This window comes from Podarcis pityusensis, assembly GCF_964106645.2.
Source record: "Podarcis pityusensis genome assembly, chromosome: 10".
In the NCBI taxonomy this organism is placed as follows: Eukaryota; Metazoa; Chordata; class Lepidosauria; order Squamata; family Lacertidae; genus Podarcis; species Podarcis pityusensis.
The window spans coordinates 37756411-37780450 of record NC_138035.1 but is presented as its reverse complement, the minus strand read 5'-3'; the positions used below and the strand labels follow the sequence as shown (position 1 = coordinate 37780450).

Here is a 24040-nt window from a genome sequence, read left to right as displayed (position 1 = left end):
ATAGATTAAGGTATGCATTCTTTAAAAGAAAGAAAGAGGAAGGGGGAACTCCAGAATACCTTTAATTTTTAGTCTTCCTTCATTCCAAGAGATTGCTGTCTCCAGCTAATTTCCTGTCTAGCACGAAGAGTGTCTAATTCAGGGGGTACCAAAACCCTGAATTAAGTTCCGAAGTTTAGGAATGACATGCTGCACATATTTTACACAGCTAAAGAGTCACCCAGCATCTTTGTCTGCTGTTGAGATATTCCTTCCTTGCCAAAAAAAAAAAAAAAGTATTATTATGAGAGTTACCATCTCACTGCCCCCGCCCTCTGACACCTGGCAGCTCCTCTTGCTTGTAGCAACAGCATGGCAGACCAACATTCAACAAATACTGCTTGTCTTCTCATGAGATTTCTGCCTGTTGCACTGCTGTTTGTTACAAGCGCAGTATCAACACCAGGGGGAAATGGTGGTGACCATAGCAGTAGCAGCAGTGGTGCTGCAGAGAGAAAGAAAGAGGATCATGGGAGCAGAAATGTGGGGGTGAATCCTTGGCTGTACAAAATGTACACTGTGCTGCAATTGTACATTGTGCTGTACAAAATGTACATTGTATGCTAATACAGCTGCTAAGAACATGAGAGTCCATTCAGAAGAGAATGGGGCAATTACGCCTATTATCTTCATAAGATGCCCCTGTTTTGCTACCCATAGAAGCCTGGGGTGGGCAATATTTTCTTCCTAGGGCCACCTTCCTTTATGGATAATCTATTGTGGGGCTGTGGGGTAGCTTTTGGTGGGACCAAAGCCAGTAATGGGCAGTACTAGAGCTTTGGCTTTGGGACACTTGGAAGGGTATGCATGCAAGATTTGGTTTTGATAGTGCATATTAGCAGCTTTCATATATAATAAATGAAGCAATGCTTTTCTAGTCCTTCCAAATATTCCTTCAGTGCAATCCAGAAATAAGGTCATTCTGTTCCTTGGGACTCTCAGGTAAGTGATTGCAACGTCAGCCACCTATTTACCCATCCCATGCTGCAAAAAAGACTGTAAAGCCCTCCCCAAATATTTGCAAGTCTCCAAAGAAAGGTTATTCCTTATTTGTGTAAAAAAATTGTGTCTGCGTATGGATTTGGTGCATATGATGTGTGGCATGATCAAGAGGACCTTCTCAACGGATCAGCAAGAACATGATGGGACATGCTGGCTCTTTGAAGCCAGTGGACCAAAACCACTTAGGCTTTAAAGAAGAAGAAGAAGCTTTAATTGTGCCTGAGAGGCTATTAGAAACCTTTCAAGTGCAGGCTTTCAAGTGCTAGGCCAGCAAAGAGTCTGAAAAATTATTATGGGAAATGGGCATCGCTGCAAAAGTATCGCTTTGTCTTCTGCACAATATTGTCAGTGCACCTCAAGAAATGATAAGCATAGACGTGGACATGATACGTCCTCAGAGTCCATAAGATGCACAGGGCTTATTTGTTAACACAAATGGGAATGCAGACAAACAAGTTGACTTCTACTAGTTCTGTTGCCAGCCAATGCCACAAAGAGACCAGAGACCACATTGCTTTTACCTCCTACTCCACACAAAAGAGGAACACAGAACACTGAATTGTGGTTCGAGGACCCGACCCAGGCGAAGAGAAATGAAGACACAGGGACACGTGATATAAGGTTAATGGGCTAGAAGAGGCCACAACTTTATTGGTTACAGCAATTGAAGAGGTATTGGCTTAGGCATTGGATCAAAACAAGTGGGTTCTTCACCAGTAGGTGGAGCCTGTTGATGCTAATCCAACTATAGGCTCACCCCTGCTGTCACCGAAGGTCGTGCCAAGGCCTCCCGCCAAGCAGGCATCGGACGGAATACACGACCCCCAGATTCCTTTAACGGAATACCCCTAAAAATTGAAGGCATAGGCGATGGCCACACCTAGCACTTCCACACAGCGCAACACATTATTCCAATGCCTGACCGCCAGCGGGCGGCAGGGGGCCACGCCCCCTGCTAGCCGGGGCTCGGGCCCCGACCACAACCCCTCCCCTCCCCTTCAGGGAGGAGAGTCTTTTCAGAACACTGAAGCTTCAGTCACGGAGAAACTCAAACATCCTCTCCAGATGGTGCATGCTTCCTGCAGTAAGTCTATCCAGTGGTGTAGCTTGGGTTGCCATCACCCAAGGCTGCACAGAGTTGGGGGTGAGTGGGAGGGAAATGGAGGGGGTATGTATGAAATAGTGTCTGTGCCACCCTGGAGATTGCAGCTGGAGAGATAGAAGAAGAAGAAGAAGAAGAAGAAGAAGAAGAAGAAGAAGAAGAAGAAGAAGATTATTCCTGACTGGCATGGAAAAGCCATTTTTAACAGAGCCCAGCGATGGAAGCACACAGCTGTATTGAGACAGCACCAGGTGTTGAAATGTTGTGCTCCTAACAATTTCATGCCCGGGGCCACTGCCCCCATACACCCCCACGCTACACCACTGAGTCTATCTCAAGTCTGAGAAATGGGGAAGTGGTGGGACCCCTTAAAATCTACCTGCCTCCTAAGCCTAAGTTCAGTCTTAGGTACAAGAGCTCCCACATATTGACCCAAACATAGCAACGGAGATTGGCCCGTGATATCTGGTGGACCTGTTTCCTTACTCCTTGCATTCATTGCCCTTTCCCACAGTTCACTCTTTTGCACAAAGTGCAACATTAGCGTACGGTAATTGCTGCCAACCTCCCACACCTCTCAGGTCTACTGTGAGGAAGAGGCAAAAGGGCAGGAAAGGAAAAACGTGTGTGCACACACATGAGCTCGCAGGCTCAAAGATAAACAAAATACTTTGGAAGAAGTACAAGAACTAAGGAGCTACAATAACTGGGTCACTGATTCTGAGCCAGGAAAAACATACACAAGTGGAAATAAGAGCAGTAGAAGAATTTTCATATTACCTCATCCAAAGGTTTAACGTGTCCAGACAGCAAGATGTTCTGTCTTCTGGAAAGTTATTGTGGGAAAGGAAGAAGGCATCTCTGAGGCATTTCCACACAGTCTAATCAGAGCTATTTAGAGATACGATTCATGTGTCCGTACACGTGTAACCAGAGATGTCTTCAAAACCTAATAAGAAGCAGAAGCAGCAAAAACATTAGGAGGACACATTATTAAATTGATCTCTGATAGTTTAAAAACAAACAACACAGTGATTGGGACTAGAAAAACAAACAAACCCAACTGCATATTTAAATTATCTTTGGTGTAAGATGCTTAAACTTAGTTTATAAGTATATGTGAATTCCCTGAAATGTAGTAAAACCACTGCAATCCACAGGACTCTCGTGATCATAGACCATTGGGTAAAACCTTTCCACATAAGGCAGAGCAAATTTTTAGCACCTTACCACTATACAGCTTGGGAAAAGGCACCATTATTTAGATAGCATCAATATAATGTGTCCTATCAATGTGTAATCTAGGATTTTCAACCCTTTTGGTATGGCAAACAAGATGTCCAAATGAGGGACAGATCTGCTAGGAAAGTAATAACAAGGGCTCTAAACCCAGAGTGGCCCCAGAAGCAACTTCAGTTCACATTGCTTTTAAAAAATGGGTCTAGTATTGATTAATTTTTAGTTGTATATATTTCAACAATCCCAAAGTTTGAGAGTCAGCAGCACCAGGTTTTTTTCCAACTGAACTCAATTCTGACACCTCTCAGGTGGGTGCCAGAGAACAAGGGAGGAGTTCGTGGTGACTTCCGGCACCCCTTTTTCTAGAAAAATAGCACTGGGTTGTAATGTTGTAAAAGGGCGGTGATCTGTCGCTGTGCAGCCCCATTGAAGAAGATAATAGTGGTTACCTAGACCTCATTGCTGCTTGTGAAAGGGCCCACATAGCAGATCAAGTTTCAGGACCCAGAAATGTAGGTCCACAGCTGGTCCAAATGTAAGATTTGAAACGAGTGAATAAAAATTGTGCCTGGAAAAGTCTTTTGCTTTGGATCATTTTTGCCCAGTAAATACATGCCTTACAGTTGCCTTTGTGTATTTGCTTTTTGCTAATCCAGGAAAAATTACTTGTGTGGTTTTAATGATAGTGTATTATAAAGTTTCCATTTTACTCAAAGGAGTGTGGGGAAAATATGCAGTAAAGGTCCTTTGTGGCTAGTGAAGGAAGAGCAGAGGAAGAGCTGGCCACTGCAGGCAACATCAGTTTACAGGTCCACAGTGGCCCTGCTCCTACTCCTGCTGCAGAGTCTGGCTCATTGCAATGTTTGAACCTGGGTTTGTGGGTTTGGAGAGCAAAAAACCATGAGCTCAGGTTCAGCTGCCACAGCAAGCCAGACTCTGGCATGTTTCCCAATAATGCTGCAGTAGGAGGATGGGAGGGAAAAAGAACTTTTCAGCAAGTTGTCAAGCTTCCTTGTCCCACCACCTATCTGAATATAGAAATGGGGACCTTTGGACAAAGAATGGCTGTGCAGCATGCCACGCTGTTCACAAGCATGTTTGGATCAGGCCCCTTGTGTGTAAAAACAGGGTGAACCTCACATGTAAATTTCACACTGGAAGAGGGGAATCAAAAGTCTGGCTTTTGCTTTAAGGAGAACAGGAGGGGCACATATCAGATGAAAAACCACATTTAAAATAAAAATAAAAAATCTACCGCAGTAAATATGACCTTCTGCCCCTGACTCACTTGGCTGGTCAACCATCAAGCATTCTGCCTTATTGCCAAAGCCATCTACTGAACCACAGTAGTGTATGTTTCTTTTTTAAAATTTGTGCAGTTCCCAGAAAATAAAGTGTGTTGTTATGTTTTGCTACAACAACGTTTCTGGATTGTTCCACCTAATATTTAAAAGTACAAGAGCTTTCATTTTATTTCACCAAGCTAGCCACTTGGGAGTCCAGGAATAGCCAATGTTTATAAAAGAGTCTAGCTCATACAGTTAAAACTATATTTATTTCTTTTAGCTAGAGGATGCAATACTGAAGTCTCTTTTTCTGAATTAGCTGCATTAATTTGGTCTGAGGAGACCCTGTAGTCTAAGATTGTTGCAGTGGGATGTGAGGCAATCAAAATGGTCAAAGGCCTGGAAACGATGCCTTATGAGGAACGGCTAAGGGAGCTGGGCATGTTTAGCCTGGAGAAGAGGAGGTTAAGGGGTGATATGATAGCCATGTTCAAATATATAAAAGGATGTCACATAGAGGAGGGAGAAAGGTTGTTTTCTGCTGCTCCAGAGAAGCGGACACGGAGCAATGGATCCAAACTACAAGAAAGAAGATTCCACCTAAACGTTAGGAAGAACTTCCTGACAGTAAGAGCTGTTCGACAGTGGAATTTGCTGCCAAGGAGTGTGGTGGAGTCTCCTTCTTTGGAGGTCTTTAAGCAGAGGCTTGACAACCATATGTCAGGAGTGCTCTGATGGTGTTTCCTGCTTGGCAGGGGGTTGGACTCGATGGCCCTTGTGGTCTCTTCCAACTCTATGATTCTATGATTCTATGAGTCAGAGCCAAAGTGGTGCTTGGTGTAGTGGTTAGCATGTCATCTTCTTCTTTGCGATCACTCGTAGCCAAGTAAGATTGTCTTCCATAAACACAGTTTTAACAATGAGTCTGTAAGTGACTGTGGAGGCCAATTCTGGATCCACACATCCTTCCACAGTGGGGACATTGGTTTCCGGGTGGGAGTTGATCACGGTGTGGATTTGCCAAGCATGCACGTTTCTCTTAGCACGTTTCTCCCTTGCGTCCTGAGTGTGGGTATCTTCAAAGCCCATGACACCTTTGGTAAAGGCTGTTCTCCAATTGGAGCGCTCGCAGGCCAGTGTTTACCAGTTGTCAGTGTTTATACTACATTTTTTTAGATTTGCCTTGAGATAGTCTTTAAACCTATTTTGTTGACCACCAGCATTACATCCATTTTTAAGTTTGGACTAGAGCAGTTGCTTTGGAAGACGATCATCATGCATCCACACAACATGACCAGTCCAACAAAGTTGATGTTGAAGTATCATTGCTTCAACACTGGTGATCTTTGCATCTTCCAGTACACTGATATTAGTTCGCCTGTCTTCCCAAGTGAGTGTAAAAAAATTCAGAGACACTGTTGATGGAATCTTTCGAGGAGTTGGAGATGGCGTTTATAAGTGGTCCATGTTCCCCAAGCATATAGTAAGGTTGGTAGTACAATAGCTTTGTAAACAAGCATTTTGGTTTCCCTGCAAATGTCCCAGTCCTCCAACACTCTGCACTTCAATCGGGAGAAAGCCCCACTCGCAGAGCTCAGGCGATGCTGGATTTCGGCATCAATGTTGGCCCTTGTGGAAAGATAACTGCTTAGGTAGGAGAAGTGACCAACATTTTCCAACATTACACCACTGAGTTGGATTTGTGGCGCTGCAGAGGGGTTATTTTGTACTTGTTGGTGCAGCACTTTGGTTTTTTGGATGTTGAGTGATAGGCCAAGCTTTTCGTAAGCTTCTGCAAAGATATTTAGGATGGTTTGGAGGTCATCCTCTGAGTGTGTGCACACTATGTTGTCATCAGCATACTGAAGCTCTAGGACAGAAGTTACAGTAACCTTACTCTTTGCTTTCAGCCTGCTCAGATTGAAGAGCTTTCCATCTGTTTGATATATGATTTCTACTCCAGTGGGGAGTTTCCCTTCGACAAAGTGTAGGATCATGGCCTTCACAGCCATTGTAACATACTGTTTGTTATCATCCGCCTGTTCTGCCGTTGAGGACTTCTTGGATCATTCTTTGTCTAGCTCCTTTCCTTTGACCTTACCGCCTTGGGTGACCCTGCTGGGAGTACGAGATTCCTGACGGCTTCTCTCACAAGGGTCATAGGAACATGCAAGCCCACTCACCACGACAAAGTGATGATACAGCAAGTGGGGGTTAGCATGTAGGACTGGGGAGACCCAGGTTCAAACCTTCATTCAGCCAAGGAGATTACTGGGTGACCATGAGCCAGTCACTCATTTTCAGCCTAATCTATTTCACAGGGTCACTGTAAAGAAAAGAAAAGGTTGCATAAAAATGTAATTAATAATAATTCAGCCAAACTCATTTAAAAAAATTCCTATCTTACAGTTTTCAGTAGGAGAGAGTCCCATGCTATGTTGTTACTTTCAGGTGTGGCAGCTGAAAATAAACTAAGAAAGATGCTCATGTTCTATGTAGTAGTAGCTCAAGAATGTACAAAGGAAAATATTCAATTGTGCATTCAAACTGTGCTACAAAACACAGCCCAGCATTCCGTAGAATGAGCACTCAACAAAGCATTCAGCGAAAATATTTCATTATTTTTCAGAATAATGCATCCTTGCTCAAAATGATTCTGCACAAAATATCCCAACATACGTAGTAATGTACTATGGAATGTGAACTGCATCATGAACTGGTGAGGAAATTTTTCAGATTATAACCCTAGAGATGCTTGGCTGATTAGGTCAGATTGCTAATACAATATGTTCTTATTTTGTATTTTTATGTTGTGAATTGCCCTGTTTTCTTTGGATAAAGGGTGGTATACAAATTTAATAAATAATAGTCAGAGAGAGAGAGAGAGAGAGAGAGAGAGAGAGAGAGAGGGAGGGAGGGAGGGAGGGAGACTACCTCCTTGTTCTCTTTGGCTTCCTTTTTGGGGAATCCAAAGCTCACCTGTCTGCTCCCTTCCTACCACCAGCACACCGCCCATATGTCAAACTTTCTCACTGGATCCTGCTTTCCTCGACTCTGTGCCCTGGTTCACACATTCAGACCTAGCAGGGATTGAATGGAGGTGCCAGTTGCATAACTCAGCACCTCCATGTAATGCATGTCTTAAAGCTGCATGTCTTATTTGTATGCATAGATGCACATTTTGAAGAGATCGCCACAATTTAAATAGAAATAGAATATGTTTCACCATAGTGGGCTAAGGAGGAATGTTATCAGGTGACCTGTGTGACTGTTCAGATGGCTCTCCAAGCGCTAGCTGTTGATGGGAGAGTTTGAGGCTCCCCCTATTCTTAGGGTTCTCTAATTGGGATTGGGGAGCTCTTCAAATAAAGGACCATTCTCTCAAATAGAATCACCCTATTCCAGAACCATGCGTTTCCATGTTAAAATCACTTGTCCTATCAAATTTCAGCTGATTCCATTTGCAGTCAGAATGTCTATTATCAACAACTGCTGCCTTCAACATATTCTCCCAGTGTTTTCATACACAGATTTGTATGCAAAATTATTCATTCTTGCATATGAATATATGAAGTTCCACTATATTGTCAGAAGCATCTAGCTGGCTACTATCCATTAGGGATTTGTTCAGAGATCTTTCATAGGTTTGCTCAATCTTCTTTCTAACTAGTGACCCCAGTGGCTAAATGTGAGCCCTTAAGCATATGAAACACATGCTCTACCTTTGCATTATCTGCCATTAACCTACAGTCTCTTCCCAAAATGCCATTTCTAGCTTTCCTACAGTTGCACTGCATCATATATTTTATAGTCTTAGGACGACACTCATAGTCATTTTCCCTACAGTTGGCACTTGTTTCTCAGTCTTGCAGTAGTGCTAAAACAATAGATTACTTCCTAGCTCAGCACATAGGTGATTTTTCAAAAGCACTGTGAATTTCACAAGTCATAAACCAGTTGGCAGTTTCAGAAGATGCCTCTGTATGAATAGAACCCCATTTTTTTGTTTTTTTTGTTTTGTTTTTAAGATAAATGAATCATCTACTCTCATGGAGGTTTGCACATTTTATGCTAAATGTTAAGAGAGCTGCCACTAATTTAGCCTCCTTCTTGTGGGTGCCAGTGCCCTGAACAATGAGTAATGAACCTTATTTGAAGGGAAAGGGCTTGACAGTTAAAAATGTAGGCTTAAATAGTGGACCTTGGAAAAAGCCAAATCACTACTGATGAGAACAACTGGCATAAAAAAAGATCAGCTGTAACCCTGGAAACAGGAACACTGAAGTGCCAACCTCAGCAACAAGCTCACAGCTCATACCTGGTATTTTATATTGTGCCTTTGTTGTGTCACTGAAAACATGCTAATACGTTTTTTTCTCAGAACACATAAACAAGATGTTGCCTGGGGATAGATTAAAAAAAACACACCCAAGTGTGCTGATGTATCTGTCTATCAGCTGGCACAACAGTGGGTGTATCTGAGCAGCACCTGACAGTTGTGCAACGCTGGCCTTCGCTTCAAGTACATCAGTGCAGGCTGAATTGTAACATGTCTAAATACAATGCCTGGCAAGCCTATACCAATATCAACATGCATCTAAGAAAACTTCTGGGAAACAGAAGAAAGGAGCTTTTGCTCATTAAAGCCCTCTTCAGAAAAAGCACTGAGGTGCTCAGCAGAAGGATGAGCTTGGCTGTGCTGGCTAGCCATGCTCTCAATACTGGGCGCCATTCGCTGGTCATAACATTTCTTCTCTGCCCAAGGATGATGTGTTCAATTCAATGCAGGAAAGAGGCCTCTATGCATGTACAGCTGTATGCATGTGGGGCTTTCTGTGTAGTTGGGAACCTCAATCTCACAGGGTTTCAGAGTATCAGGGATGTGGGCTAGAGGGGTACACTGATATCAGGTTCCAGACATAGGACATCCCCAGAGGACCACACTTGTACATTCGCTTGGAGAGGGCTCAACTGGCACAATGATGTGTTCATTCTGGGAGCCTTTGCTCATGACTGCAGCAGTATCTCCCCACAGTAGCTTCTTTCCATATCCCTGCCACCATATAAACAATTCCCTCCACATAGAATTCCATTCTCTGAAGGAGTAGGTGCAATGTGTGGAGTTGCAGCTAGATCCCTCATTGTCACCAAATGTCCAGGTGAACTCAGCGGTTTGGAGTGTTCATTACTCAACTTTGGTTGGTGTGCCAACTATGGCTGTTCCTGGAAAGGAATAGCCTTGTCATGGTGTTCCATACATTGGTAATCTCACTACTCTGATGTGCTATATGTGGTGCTACCCTTAGGCCTGGTTTGGAAGCTGCGCAAGCTGGAATAGCTAGGGTGCTTAGTTGGATCATTCAGTTTTACAGATATTATCCCAGTGTTGAAAGATCTGCACTGAGTACACATTAGCCACTAGGACAAGTCCAAAGTTTCATTGCTGATAATTAAAGTCACAAACTTAAATATCTTATGGACTGCTTCTCCCTGGTACACGAGAACCTGCTGTTTAAGATCTTCTAAGGAAGACTCTATTGGCCACTCTATGACCAGCAGATGGTTGCTTAATCACAACGTAGAAGTGGGTCTTTTTGGCCGTTACACTCACTGTACTCTGGAATTCCGTCTCTTGGGTAACTCATGAGATGGATACAGTAATGACATTTAAAAGCATCTTAAAACATCTGGAACCACCACACTGACTACCCCAATCCAGCCTAACCCTCTCACAAATATCTTTTTTTTAATCTGGAGGATTTATTTATTTGTATGAAAAGACATTAGGTCACAAAAGCTGTCCTCTGTCACCTGAAGTTGTACAGAACAGGTCCAGGTTTACTACCTCAGAACTAGGCTGTGGAAGGGGTTTGCAAATATGAAACAGCAACCAATGAAATGATCTAAGACCCGAAATGGTCGACATATTGACCATGATTTAGGCCCTGGATTGTTTTAATTGTCTTTTAAGCAATCACAGATGAGGATCTGGATTAGGACCATGGTGTGTGGGGAAGGGGTCTGATTCTTCCCACACACATTATCTGAAGCATCAGCACCATCCCACACTCAGAAGCAATGGAAGAGTCAGAGAAAAATAGCAGATTGGGGTATTCTGGGGAGGAAAACAGCATGTGGGGGGGGGGAGTAACACCCCCTCCTCACATGCTGGATCAGAGATCTCTGGGGCTTCTATTTTGTGTAAATTATCACCAGATAATCATTTTAACACACTTGGGTTTCAGTAGTATTTCATTTAGAATCCAAATAGGATGGGCAAGGCAAGATTTGTAAAGGAGGTGAGATTATTATTATTTATTGAATTTAGATACTGCTCTATACCCGGAGGTCTCAGGGCAGTTCCCACAAAAAGATAAGTCTTTTTCTCAATGCACTTTAGAAAATTACAAATTATGTGCAGTGTCTTCGGTATATAGTCATTCTTTCAGAGGTTTTTTACTACAAGCATTTAAACATTTATGACTGGATCTGTCTCCTCTTCAGGAGCAGAAAATGGAAGAGAGTCACAATGGCAGACAGAGAGAAAACTGATGGAAAGTACAGCATTAAGTCATCACCAGCATGAAAATGCTTACAGCAAAGAGCCCAAGGGAGATGGAGAAAGAGACACAAAATGCTACCTACAGCCTATGAAGCACATTAATAACAGTGAAGAAGCTGCCTCATAGCATCAACAAAGTAGCTCAAGGTTTCGCAGATCTAACCTGACACCATTCCAGCGATATCAGCACATGACTTCAAACGCTGCACCAGGAGACAAGGAGCTTAATGACTACTCTCTGGTTTAGCACACTGAATACTGGTAATATTTTTGAAACTCATAAAGTATCATCTGTCACCTTCAGGCAAAAAGGAAAAAAGCACATTGCTGTACTAAGTAAAATGATCTTAGAGAAATATGTCAGGCCAGAACTTGACAGCTGCGCCTTAAAATAAATAAACATACATTGAGAGATTTTTCTTCAGGTCCACTTTTTCTGCGATGGGGAAGAGAACAAGAAGTGTGAAAATTCAAACACACACCTGATTCAAAGACACTTTCAAAGTCTATTCATTTACTGGTATGAGGTGTTGGATAGTTCTGATAGGTGTTCATCCTTTAAGCAAAGCTGGATTTTTAATTTATTTTTTAATGTAGGTCTACAAGGATATCATAGCCCATGGATCCCAACACTAGAACCCACAGTTCCTACCCATTCACTGCTCCTCATCTTCCTACTCCTGCAAAGAAACGATTGGAAATAGAAGTCTTCCTGGTGTGTGCATCAGACCAAGGAAGAGAAGGGAAGGTGCTTCCTAGGCACCTTCTTCTGTAAGTTAAGAATCAATCTTCTCGTCCATTCATCTCACCTGAAGTTCAGCCTCAGGTGCTGTCACTATTAGCAGGAAGCCGAGACTATACTGTGACCACTCTGTTACACAGAAACAGAGGAAGTTTATATACCACATCTAGCTCAATAATATCTACTGTGACTCATACCAGCTTTCCAGGTACTTGGGCAGAGATCTTTTACATCACCTGCAGCTGTCCTCTGGAATAAAACTTTAAAAGGTGGGGCCTTCATGTGCTCCATATTAAAGTTATAAGTTTAATGTACATAAAATGCTGTGTTTTAATGCATTGTATTGAAAATGCTGTAAAGGCAGTTTACCGAAGGCAAAAAGTTGCACTTTGTCAAAAGAGTCAATGAAGGCTGCTATTTTGCCATTTCAGTGCACTAAACTATCTGATGACTCATCACCAGAAACAGGAAGTCCTGAGCTCTCACAGCAGGAAGCTGAAACATGAGAAGCCAGCCTGTGCTTTATTGGAGATGGCTAGTACTGGCAGCAGCAGCTGTTGAAGAGAAGTTCTGCAATGATTAACAAACTTAGCATCTCCCTCTGGGACCAGATGGTGGAAAGTTTATTGAACAGCATAAAGGACTGAACCCCATTTCTTGTTTGCAATGTGCTACTTGGCCATTTTATAACACTTATCTTATTGTAACTAGTATTTAAGACTGTTTGGCAGTAAAGCTTTGGAACTCATTTTTGTGGTGGAGAGAATTCATTTTGACACAAGGTCCAGATCAGGGATTCTGATCTGGTCCCTGTGTGCATCGCTGGAGTGTGTATCAGCGTGTCCCACCTTGTTATTCCCCGCCCCCATTCTTCCCATTTCATAATGTGTTGAGTGACACTTTTGGGTCACTTCTGGGTTCAACTCCATGTGCGTGTGTGCAATCACTCATCTTTTGGGTGCTTGTTAATCGGTCGTTGCCTGTAATAAAAATACTGTAGATTGAAATGTCCATAGAACACAATACCCAGGGCATGTAACCCTATCATGAGGCGGAGGTGGAAAAGGAGCAGCAGTGGTGCTGAGGTGTTGAAGCACATATAGCTAATTAACTGCATATAGGCAGGATTTAATATTATGAGGCAATGTGAATATATATTTTCCAGGAATAAGGAATGCATGAAATAATATTTAAAGGTCCGTGTGGAAGAGTATGAATAGAGTGAGTTATCAGCATCTTAGTTTGAAGGGACAGAGGGGAAGGGGAGAAACCTGGCACCATTGGTGGAAAGATTTTAAGGTTTTAATTATTGTAACATCTGCAAGTACACCCAGGCTGCTTGTCTACACTCCTGTGAGGCAATTTTTTCTGGTTTCTGCTTCTATGAACTACAAATTTGGCTTCCACCACCAGTTAAAATGCTTCACGATATCAGAGTGACACAACAGAACTGGAGTGTGCCACTGAATCTGACTCACGGACCACTTCGTTCCCATAATCCAGTCTGTCGGCTGCCTAAAGGCAGTGCAAAGAGATCCATGGACATCTTCAGTTACCGGCAGCTTCTGTACATGTTTAATGCAAACACTGAATCCCTACACTGGCTTTTTGGAGCAGACTTCTCTGAACTCCCATTTCAAAAGAGCCTGGAAACCTCCTCCTTCCAAAAGGTGAAGTTTGGAATAATGGAGGTAGAGGGAAGTCACATTGAAGCCAGTATATCAGAGGGTCTCTATAATGAGGCATGCAAGTCAAAAGCAGGGCCATTCAACCTGCTCAGAAGAGCAAGGTTAAAAATAGCTGACTTTCTCCTATGATATCTGTCACTGGTTTTTTATTGGAGATTCATGAAATTAAAAATGTGAGATCCAATGCTCACTGCATTATCCATTTCATGAATTGCATTTGTCTAAATAATTTATATGCTCCCTCCACCATCATGATAACAGTGAGTTTGGATATCCTTCATTATGCTTATCCTCCAGACACCCACTGTGAGGTAGAGTAGACTTATCCCCCTTTCTACAGATGGGGTATTAAGGCATAGGGAGATTAACGGATGGGATTTTCATAAGTCTTTACTTTGCCCATTTATCCAGCTGAGAGCATTCTGTGGTGCTGGATAAACCAATGGGCTGATGGTAAACTAAGGCCTTTGCTTTCATGTGATTCTTTGAAAACAAACAATTTTACCACGGTCATTTTAGTTATCATCTGAAGCTTCCATCTCATGTTTGCTTGCCCATGATAGTCACTTTCATGGTGTGTTATCAAGTACTTCATCAATGGCGAGAAGTGGGGAAAGCTTGCTGTGATGAGCTTAAATTAGGGATGATTGAGACTTTTGTCTAATTTGCAGATAAAGTGAATCAGCCTGCTACATACTTCCTGAGCGAATACATGGGTCAGAATGCAGTGGCCTTTCAGTTTTCTTGCATTACTCCAAAGTTTGGAGTACAATTCTTGTCTCATGGAAAGGGTGCCAAAATGTGTACTTAGTTTGCATTCCTGTGCACATTTAGTTGCGACTTACATCTCGGTAGACAAGTGAACTTAAAACACACACCTATAAGACAATGGCTGCCAATAACTGTCAGAACTGACACTGAATGATCTCACTGCACCTGAGGTGAACCACAAAATGGCATCTCCCTCCTCACCACGACAGGAGTCTTACTTTAGAATTGAAGTTTTCAAATTCATCCTTGAATGATCTCCAGCCATTTAAGAAAAAACCACTTTGAGCTTCCTATGCATTGTACTCATATTGACTCCACGGGAATGTAATATTTCCTCATCAAGTCGCTCAGGAGAGCAAAACTTTGCTTTTTGTCCTCAGTGAATGAGTGGTAGCTGGTGCCCATTGCGGCTGGAAGGGCAGAAGGCAGGGAGACCAAAATTGGGTGGAGCCAGAGCCAATGACAGGTAGTTTTGTCTTCATCCTCCTCCCTGCTGTGTTCTACAAGGGGAAAACAGAGTAAAGAGGACAGTGCTGACGGCCAGACCCACTGCTTGGACTGGTTGTATGCAGGGGGTGGGTTCAGCTGGAACTCGCTAGAACTCAGTTCCGGCACCTCTCAGATAAGTGTCATTGCCAGTATAAGAGAACAAGGGAGGTGTTCACGGTGAGTTCTGGCATCTCTTTTTTAAATTATTTTTTAAAGAAAAATAGCACTGCTTCCACAGTGCACCTGCCTCCACTACCATCCCCTGGTGCTTAAAGATAAAGACATCAATCTACCACCTGAAGATCCTGTAGCTGTGGCCAGTGGTTCTGGGGGCATATTCAATGGTGTGTTATACCATTTGTACTATAGCCATTTTCAAAGTCTTCAGTAGATTTAATAGAATTTTTTTAAAGAAAACAACTGAGTTCTCTGTTGCAGCTTGCTGTTACTGGTGGGTCCCACATCTGAAAAGGTTGCATTCTTTTGACATTCAAGGTGGGGAAAGAATGACATTTTTTCATTGACAAAATACTGTGGCTTGAGTATGGGGGAAATGTGATTTCTTCGCAACATAGATCGTTCTGTGAGTAAATACATCTGGCTGCCTTGCAACGAATGAATAACAACTGCAGTTTTAGTGTGTGGAAAAATCATAGTTTAGAAAGGCCCCGATAACTCAGAAACAATGGGACATTTGCATATATTTCAAGGAAGTGATATTTTCTCATGCCACCCATACAAGCTGATGACTTACTGGAAGTCTGCAAAACAGGTTCCCAACAATTTGCATGATTTTAGCAACCTCCATATAATGAGACAAATTCGTTGGAAAGCAATACAGAATGCATTGTTAGTGAAAAGGAATATTGAAGGAGTCTTCTCCATTGAGTTTTCAGAAGGATGACACATGTTAGAAGAAGATAACAGCAAGAAATGCACCAAAAGATCAGCGATTTCTAGGAGTGAATCTACTGGAATTCATATATGTTAATTGGTGCAGTATTAGAAATATCAAATAATCCTACAGCTGAGATCAGTGTTTATATTCTCATACCCGTCCTTGTTTTTAAAAAGAAATAAATCTGTGATTGAATGCCAAAAAGCCCTTCTGAAGCAGTGGCTCCCTTGATTAAGATTTCCCATCTTGGCAAGTCCTAAATCAAGAGACATCAAAGTACTTTCAAAATAAAGAACAGCTGAAGAAAAATGTATGAGATGACAGAAGGCATAAACAATAATACCATGCATATGTTTAAGTCATCTGAAAGTGATTGCAGTGATGTGTAAAATATTCGGAAATAAACATTTAAATGGCAGCTTAATTCCCCCAGGGAGAAAAGTCTGCTTAAACCTTAAATAAATCCTGTTTAGACTAAACCACATCCGTTCTCCCCTTTTCCTTTAAGAGCACTCGCAGCTTCTCTGATTGGCTCTGTATAAAGAAAGATCTTCTGTGCTGCTGCAGATTTTCATTCAAACAAATGTGGAATCAAATGCATTAAAAGATGTAGAAAGCCCACACAGGTCTTCTTCGCCACTTGGTCCTGAAATTAAGGCATATGCAGTTGCATTATGCCCTTGGTAGATTACACTCTGCAAATTGCTAATGGACGGTAGACAGAAATAATTGTTTATAGGAAAGGAATATGGTTGGGGAGTGCATTTCATATATGTACCTTATAGGGTACATAAAGGTAAAGGGACCCCTGACCGTTAGGTAGTTAGGTCCAGTCACGAATGACTCTGGGGTTGTGGCGCTCATCTCGCTTTACTGGCCGAGAGATCCGGAGTACAGCTTCCGGGTCATGTGGCCAGCATGACTAAACCGCTTGTGGTGAACCAGAGCAGTGCACGGAAACACCATTTACTGTGATGGGACGATGAGCTGCTTGTGCGTAAAATCCAAGTCCCTCAGAGTTTGGTCAAGTTTGCAAACCTCTGTCTGTAACGGAGCCCCTTAAACATGGCTCTGTCAGTCGCTTGCAGATTCCGACAGTGGTTGCTTTCGGAATCGCTTCCAACATAAAAGCTCCTTAACGGAAACACGTCTTCTGGACTCTCTGCGTGACAGTTTCCGGCGAGGAGTGGGTGTCCCTACAGGAGGTCCTGAAACCTCCCCACTGTTTTCGCTGGAAGTGTCTCGGAGCCATCCCTCCTGCTCACTTTCCCTCAGCTCAGCTCTTCTCCCCCTACTGGTTCCCTCTTCAGCTGCTGAGTCTCTCCCAACCTGTGTGAGCCCTTCCACCTCCCTTCCTTCCGATGGCAGTTCCCTGACATCCACCTCCCCTCCAGGGCCCCCTTCACCCCCTCCCGCCCCCTCCTCTATGGACGGTGAGGAGGCAAAACCCCGGAAGGAACTTCCTTCACCTTCCGATGTCTCGAACACTTCTCTCCACCTGTTGCGGTTCCTGGTCTCGAAGTACTCCTCCTCCTCAGAGTCCATCTCCCCTTCCCCTTCCGAATCCGTGAATCCTTCCAACTCCTCCTCCTCATCGGTGGTCCCAAAGTATTCCCTCCGGAACCTCTCCACAGGCTGAGGTTTCCTTGGGAACCTTTGATGGAACGTTTCTATCAATACCTCGTCATTGATATCTTCTGCCATTACCCAAGTGTTTTCTGACTCCGGTTCTCCTTCACACGCTACCAAATACTCCACCTGATCCCCCTTCCACCTGGCGTCGAGGATTTCTGCCACATGGCTGCTGCATTCTCTTTCTTCTATGACCGGTCCCCGAGTGGCCATCCCTTCTCGTCCCCCCTCATACGGTGACAGTAACGACCTGTGAAATACTGGGTGCAGTTTCATGTGGTTGGGTAACCGGAGCCTGAAAGCCACTGGGTTGACTTGTTGAATGACCTCAAAGGGACCCAACCTCCTGGGTCTTAATTTCTTACAACCTCCTTTGAACGGCAACCCTTGGGTTGACAGCCACACCCGATCTCCCACCCTTATGGTTTCACCTTCCCTTCGGTTCTTGTCTGCCTGCCTCTTGTATTCTTCCTTCGCCCTTTCTAAGTTGAGTTGGAGCTGACGATGGATTGCTTCCATTTCTTCTACAAAATGCTCGGCTGCCGGGACGCTCCATCTCTCCCCTCCTCCCCCTGGGAAAGCCCTGGGATGACACCCATAATTAGCCAAGAAGGGGCTCATCCCTGTGGACACATTCTCTGCATTGTTGTACGCAAATTCCGCCAGCGCCAACTTCTCTACCCAGTCATTCTCTCTGTCATTGACATAACACCTCAGGTATTGCTGGAGGACACCGTTTGCTCTTTCCGCCTGCCCGTTGGTTTCAGGGTGCCGGGCAGTCGAAAAGTTGACCTCCACCTGCAATAAGCTCATGAGCTTCCTCCAGAACCTGGAAGTAAATTGTTTTCCCCTGTCTGAGACCACCCTCAATGGCACCCCGTGCAACCTAAAAATGTGTTCTACAAATAACTTCGCTGTCTCTTCCGCCGTGACTGCATGCGAACAGGCTACAAAGTGGCACATCTTTGTTAGTAGGTCTACCACCACCATGATGGCTGTTTTCCCCTTGGACTTTGGCAGATCAGTCATAAAATCTATCGACACTGCCTCCCAAGGTCGTTCTGGGGTTGGTAAGGGTTCTAATAGCCCCGCCGGCGCCCGACTCTCCCCTTTGGCTCGCTGGCATTGCTCACACCCTCTTACATACTCCCGTACATCTTCCCTCACCTTAGGCCACCAAAATTCCCTGGTGACCAACCACATGGTTTTGTGTTGTCCAAAATGCCCCGCCGTGGGGCTGTCGTGCAACTGCTTGAGTACCCTCCCCCTTAAGTCTCCTTCAGGGATATACAGTGCCCCTTTGTAATACAACGCTCCATTTCTTTCCTCAAAACCCCCTGGTTCCTCTCCCTCACCCCTAAGACCTCTGAGCTTATTCTGGGCATATTCATCATTCTCTGTTTCCTCTACCAGTTCTCTTTGCCCCACCAATGCCGCCCCACACACCCAGCGGTCCTCTGGGATGACATGTCTCTCTTCGGGTCCCCCCTCCCCTTCCAAATATTCAGGTTTGCGTGAGAGAGCGTCCGCCCTAACATTTTCTGGACCTGGCACATAACAAATTTCAAAGTGAAATTTGGAGAACTCCTGGGCCCATCGCACTTGCCGTTGGTTGAGCACTCGTGCCGTTCTCCAATACTCTAAGTTCTTGTGGTCCGTGCACACTTGCACCTTATGTTGTGCCCCAATTAATAAATGCCTCCATCTCCTGAACGCTTCATGAATGGCAAGTAGTTCTCGGTCATACACCGTGTAGTTCCTCTCAGATTTGTTCAGCTTTCGCGAAAAAAAGGCACACGGTCTCCACTCTGACTCCTCCTTCCCAGGCTGCAGAAGCACCGCCCCCACAGCCCGGTCTGATGCGTCCGTCTCCACTCGCATCGGTTTTTGTAAATCCACATGCAGGAGCTGTTCTTCCGAAGCGAACGCCCTTTTCAGTTCCTCAAAAGCTCGCTCCGCCTCCGCCGTCCAAACGAATTTCCTCTTACTGCTGAGACAGTCCGTAATGGGAGCCGTCAAGTGGGCAAAATTTCTGATGAACTTCCGATAGAAGTTTCCAAATCCAAGGAATCTTTGCACATCCTTCCTTGTTTTCGGTGTTTTCCATTCCAGTACCGCTTGGACCTTGCCAGGATCCATGGCCAATCCCTTGTCCGACAAGCGGTACCCCAGGAATTCCACCTCCTTGGCATGAAACTGACACTTCTCTAGCTTCACCCACAGCTGATTGGCTTGCAGTCTGCCCAACACTTCCCTGACGTCTTTTACATGCTGCTCCTCAGTCTCTGAATATACTAACACGTCATCTAAGAAGGCCACACAATTCTTGTAAAGCAAAGGCCCCAGGACGTGGTTCATAAACGATTGAAAGCACGCGGAGCCTGCTTGTAGGCCGAAGGGCATAACTAAATATTCAAATGCCCCCAAAGGGGTGAACATGGTGGTTTTCCATTCATCCCCCTTCCTTATTCGTATCAGGTTGTACGCCCCCCTCAGGTCCAGTTTAGTAAAAATCTTTCCCTTCCTGACCCTTGTCAAAATGTCATCAATTCTGGGCATCGGGAAAGTCACTGGTTCTGACACTGCATTTAAGGCCCTGAAGTCCACTACAAGCCTGGGTTTGTCCGTGTTTTTTTTGTCCACAAAAAACACTGGGCTGCCCCCCACCGCCCTGGACTCTCTGATGAACCCTCTCTTCAGGTTCTTGTCAATGAACTCCCTTAGCTCCTGCATCTCTCTGTCTGACATGGCATACAGCTTGCCTACAGGGAGCTGTGCCCCAGGGAGTAAATTGATTTGACAGTCAAAGGGCCTATGTGGGGGTAGTTTGTCTGCCTCCCTCTCACTGAAGACGTTGCTCAGGTCGGCGTATTGTTGGGGAACCTTCCCCTTCTCCGTTACTTCCGTCCCTGCTAGAGTGGCTCTGGCCCCTCCTTGAGCCTCCCGCTCTTTGCAGTGTTCTAGACAATGTGCTGACCCAAAGGAGACCACTCTCTGATGCCAGCCCACTAGCGGATCATGTAACGCTAGCCAGCTCATCCCCAAAATAATGGGAGCTCCTCCCAAGGTAGCCACATTAAACGCTATTAGCTCAGTGTGTCTTGCTACCCTCATTATCATTGGGACGGTCTGCTGGCTGACTTCTCCTCCCAGCAGCTCCCTTCCATCGATCGTGGTCACCTGCAAAGGGTTACTTAAAGGGATAGACTGTATCTGGTGCTCAGCAGCAAACTCCTTACTCATGAAATTGCAGGAGCTGCCTGAGTCCAATAGCGCCTTTATCTTTAGTGGGTGTCCGTTAGGCAGCTCTAGTAACACCTCTATCACTAGGGCGGGTTTAGGAGGTTCCGGCGTGGGCACTTTCACTGCTCTTTGGCCTGGCTGCTGTGCCCCGACGGTGGCAGCCAGGCGTTGGCTTTTACTTGCTCCGGTACCTTTTCCTCCCTCTCCCCAACAGCTCCCGCCATTCCTTGCCATTCCTTTCTTTGGGGGCAGACTCTGGCAAAATGACCTGGCTGTTGGCAGAGATAACATTTCTTGGCGCCCTTTCCCTCCTTCTTCCGCTCTTCACTGGGCTTTGAAACTGCGCGCGCGCGCTGTTCCAATTTCCATCGGCTCTCCCGGCGGGAACGGTGGCTCTGGAATCTCTGGAATGCGAAGCTCCCTCCAACGTTCCCCCTTCCCTTCCCGCCTCTCCAAGGCTCTCGCCTCTTGGCGCGCTCCTATGGTCAGCGCTGATTTGGTCAGCTGGTCCATAGACTCCGCCCTGGGCGCCCGGGAAAGTTCATCCTTTACCGCCGAAGCAAGCCCTTCTTCAAAGAGCATTTGAATGGGTTCCGCCGATAGATCCCACCCCAATTTATGGATCAACATGGTAAACTCAGTCCAGTACTCACACACAGATCGGCTCCCCTGTTTGCACGCCATTAACTGTCTGCGTACCACTCCCTGCTCAATATCGCTGGAAAACATCAAATCCATTGCACGAAAAAACTTCCTCGTATCCTTCAGGATGTCATTGTTTGTTGCCATCAGGGGCCTCACCCAGTCTTTCGCCCCCTTTTCGAGATGCCCAATCACAAAAGCCACCCGCGATTCCTCGTCGGGAAAGTCATCAAACTGCAGATTAAGGGCATATTGCATCTCTGTCCTAAAGGTATGATAGTCCTTGGCCTCCCCCCCAAACTTCTGCACCAATCCTGGCAACTTTCTGGCGAGCGGGGTGGTTTTCCCCTTCTCTGCATCTTGAGCCCTCCTCTCCTCGAGCCTCGCCGTCTGCAGCGCTAGCTGGACCTCCAACGCCCGGTACCTTTCCTCCAGGCTTGGACCCGCTCCAGCTCCTGCTTCTCCGGTTCCGGCTGGGTTGCTCATGATGCCTTCTCCTGCACAAACTGCTCACAGGGACTGTCGGAATGCTGTGATGGGATGATGAGCTGCTTGTGCGTAAAATCCAAGTCCCTCAGAGTTTGGTCAAGTTTGCAAACCTCTGTCTGTAACGGAGCCCCTTAAACATGGCTCTGTCAGTCGCTTGCAGATTCCGACAGTGGTTGCTTTCGGAATCGCTTCCAACATAAAAGCTCCTTAACGGAAACACGTCTTCTGGACTCTCTGCGTGACAGTTTCCGGCGAGGAGTGGGTGTCCCTACAGGAGGTCCTGAAACCTCCCCACTGTTTTCGCTGGAAGTGTCTCGGAGCCATCCCTCCTGCTCACTTTCCCTCAGCTCAGCTCTTCTCCCCCTACTGGTTCCCTCTTCAGCTGCTGAGTCTCTCCCAACCTGTGTGAGCCCTTCCACCTCCCTTCCTTCCGATGGCAGTTCCCTGACATTTACCTTCCTTCCGGAGCAGTACTTGCACTTGATGTGTTTTTGAACTGCTAGGTGGGCAGGAGCTGGGACTGAGAAATGGGAGCTCACCCCGTCGTGGGGATTTGAACTGCCAACCTTCTGATTTGCAAGCCCTAGGCTCTGTGGTTTAGACCACAGCACCACCCATGTCCCTATGGGGTACATACATTGCCTATAAAAGTTCATGCTGCCACAAACCTAAGCCCTGGCTCAGATTTTTACCAGGCAATAAAAGCTTTGTGTGGTAAAGGCATAGCAAGGTACCCTTCCCCTCTGCTATGCAAGACTCAAAGTAATGTTTAAAATAGGTCAGGGAAAGCAATGTGGTGCCATCCTGATGCTGTCGGACTCCAACTCCCATCAACCCCAGCCAACATGGTCAATGGTCAGGAATGATGAGAGCTACAATCCAACAACATCTAGAGAGTGATCTGTTGTCCACCCCTGTTGTCCACTTTATTTTCTTTGGTAATCACTCTTGGCCAAGTAAGATTGTCTTCCATGAATATGGTTGCAGTGGTGTGTCTGTAGGTGACTGTGGAGGCCAATTCTGGAGCCACACATTCTTCCACAGTGGGGACATACCGGTAGGTTTCCAGGTGAGAGTTGATCACAGTGAGGATTTGCAAAACGTGCTTTCCTCTTAGCTCACTTCTCCCTTTTGTCCTGAGTTCATGCTTCTTCAAATTCCATGATGCCTTTGGTAGAGGCTATTCTCCATCTGGTGTGTTCACAGGCCCGTGTTTCCCAATTATCCGTGCTTATACAGCATTTTTTAAGATTTGCCTTGAGAGCGTCTTTAAACCTCTTTTGTTGTCCACTGGCATTTCGCTTTCTATTCTTAAATTGGGAATAGAGTAGTTGTGCTTTGGAAGACAGTAATCAGGCATCCAAACAACATGACCAGTCCAACAAAGTTGATGTTGAAGAATCATTGCTTCGACACTGGTGATCTTGCAGCTTTCAGTAGACTGGCATTAATTCGCATATCTTCCTAAGTGATATGTAAATTTTTTCAGAGACACCGTTGATGGAATCTTTTGAGGAGTTGGAGATGGCGTTTATAAGTGGTCTATGTTTCACAAGCATAAAGTAAATTTAGTATATACTGTATATATACTGATATACAGTGGTGCCTCGCAAGACGAAATTAATTTGTTCCGCGAGTTTTTTCGTCTAGTGAATTTTTCATCTTGCGAAGCACGAAATCCCATAGGAATGCATTGAAAATCAATTAATGCGTTCCTGTGGTCCAAAAAAGTCCAAACAAAGCCAAATTTGGTACAACAAGAGTTTATTAACTGCTCTTTAAAGTCACACATACTGTAAAGAGCATTTCAAAAATTGAAGGAACAATAAATTAAGTTTCTAAACATGACAGAAAAACATTTAAAAATCAACAAAGTGTACAGTACATTTTCTAAGACTCTGGGGGACCACTCAAAGAAGGTTCCTCTTCCACTCTTTGCTTCTTGCTGAAGAACCTGTCCATGGTCTGCTGCTTCATCCGCCTTTTCAGCACCTCCCTGAAAGGCGACATGACCCTCGTATCAAAAGTGTTCGCAAGGTCATGTGCCACGTGCTTGTCAGGGTGGTGCCGCTGTGCAAAAGCCTGCACATCCTTCCACTTCATGTAAATGTCCCTCAGTTCTTTGGAGGACAGCCGTTCCTCAGTTGCTTCCTCCTCTTCCAGCGAGGCCTGCTCCTGCGCAGCCTCTGCCTGCAGTTCGACCAGCTCCTGGGTGG

The 24040-nt window shown here is 45.0% G+C and overlaps 2 long non-coding RNA genes across 12 annotated transcripts in view; one reads left to right on the top strand and one right to left on the bottom strand.

Moving 5' to 3' along the window:
* The window catches only part of LOC308457565, a 146697-nt gene that overhangs the window by 42263 nt on the left and 80394 nt on the right, over positions 1 to 24040 (bottom strand). For 5 of the 11 annotated variants that reach the window (XR_013976989.1, XR_013976990.1, XR_013976991.1 and 2 more), the window contains 2 exons: positions 6852 to 6994; positions 2924 to 3092 (listed from right to left, as the gene is read on the bottom strand). This is a non-coding gene — a long non-coding RNA (uncharacterized lncRNA). Of the gene's footprint in view, positions 1 to 2923; positions 3093 to 4670; positions 4692 to 6560; positions 6755 to 6851; positions 6995 to 24040 lie in introns of those variants that run through there. The other 6 variants (XR_013976993.1, XR_013976994.1, XR_013976996.1 and 3 more) reach the window with 3 other exon arrangements.
* Positions 9727 to 12711, top strand: LOC308486801. The gene is made up of 3 exons (XR_013991322.1): positions 9727 to 9930; positions 11173 to 11491; positions 12404 to 12711. It is a non-coding gene; the product is annotated as an uncharacterized lncRNA (long non-coding RNA).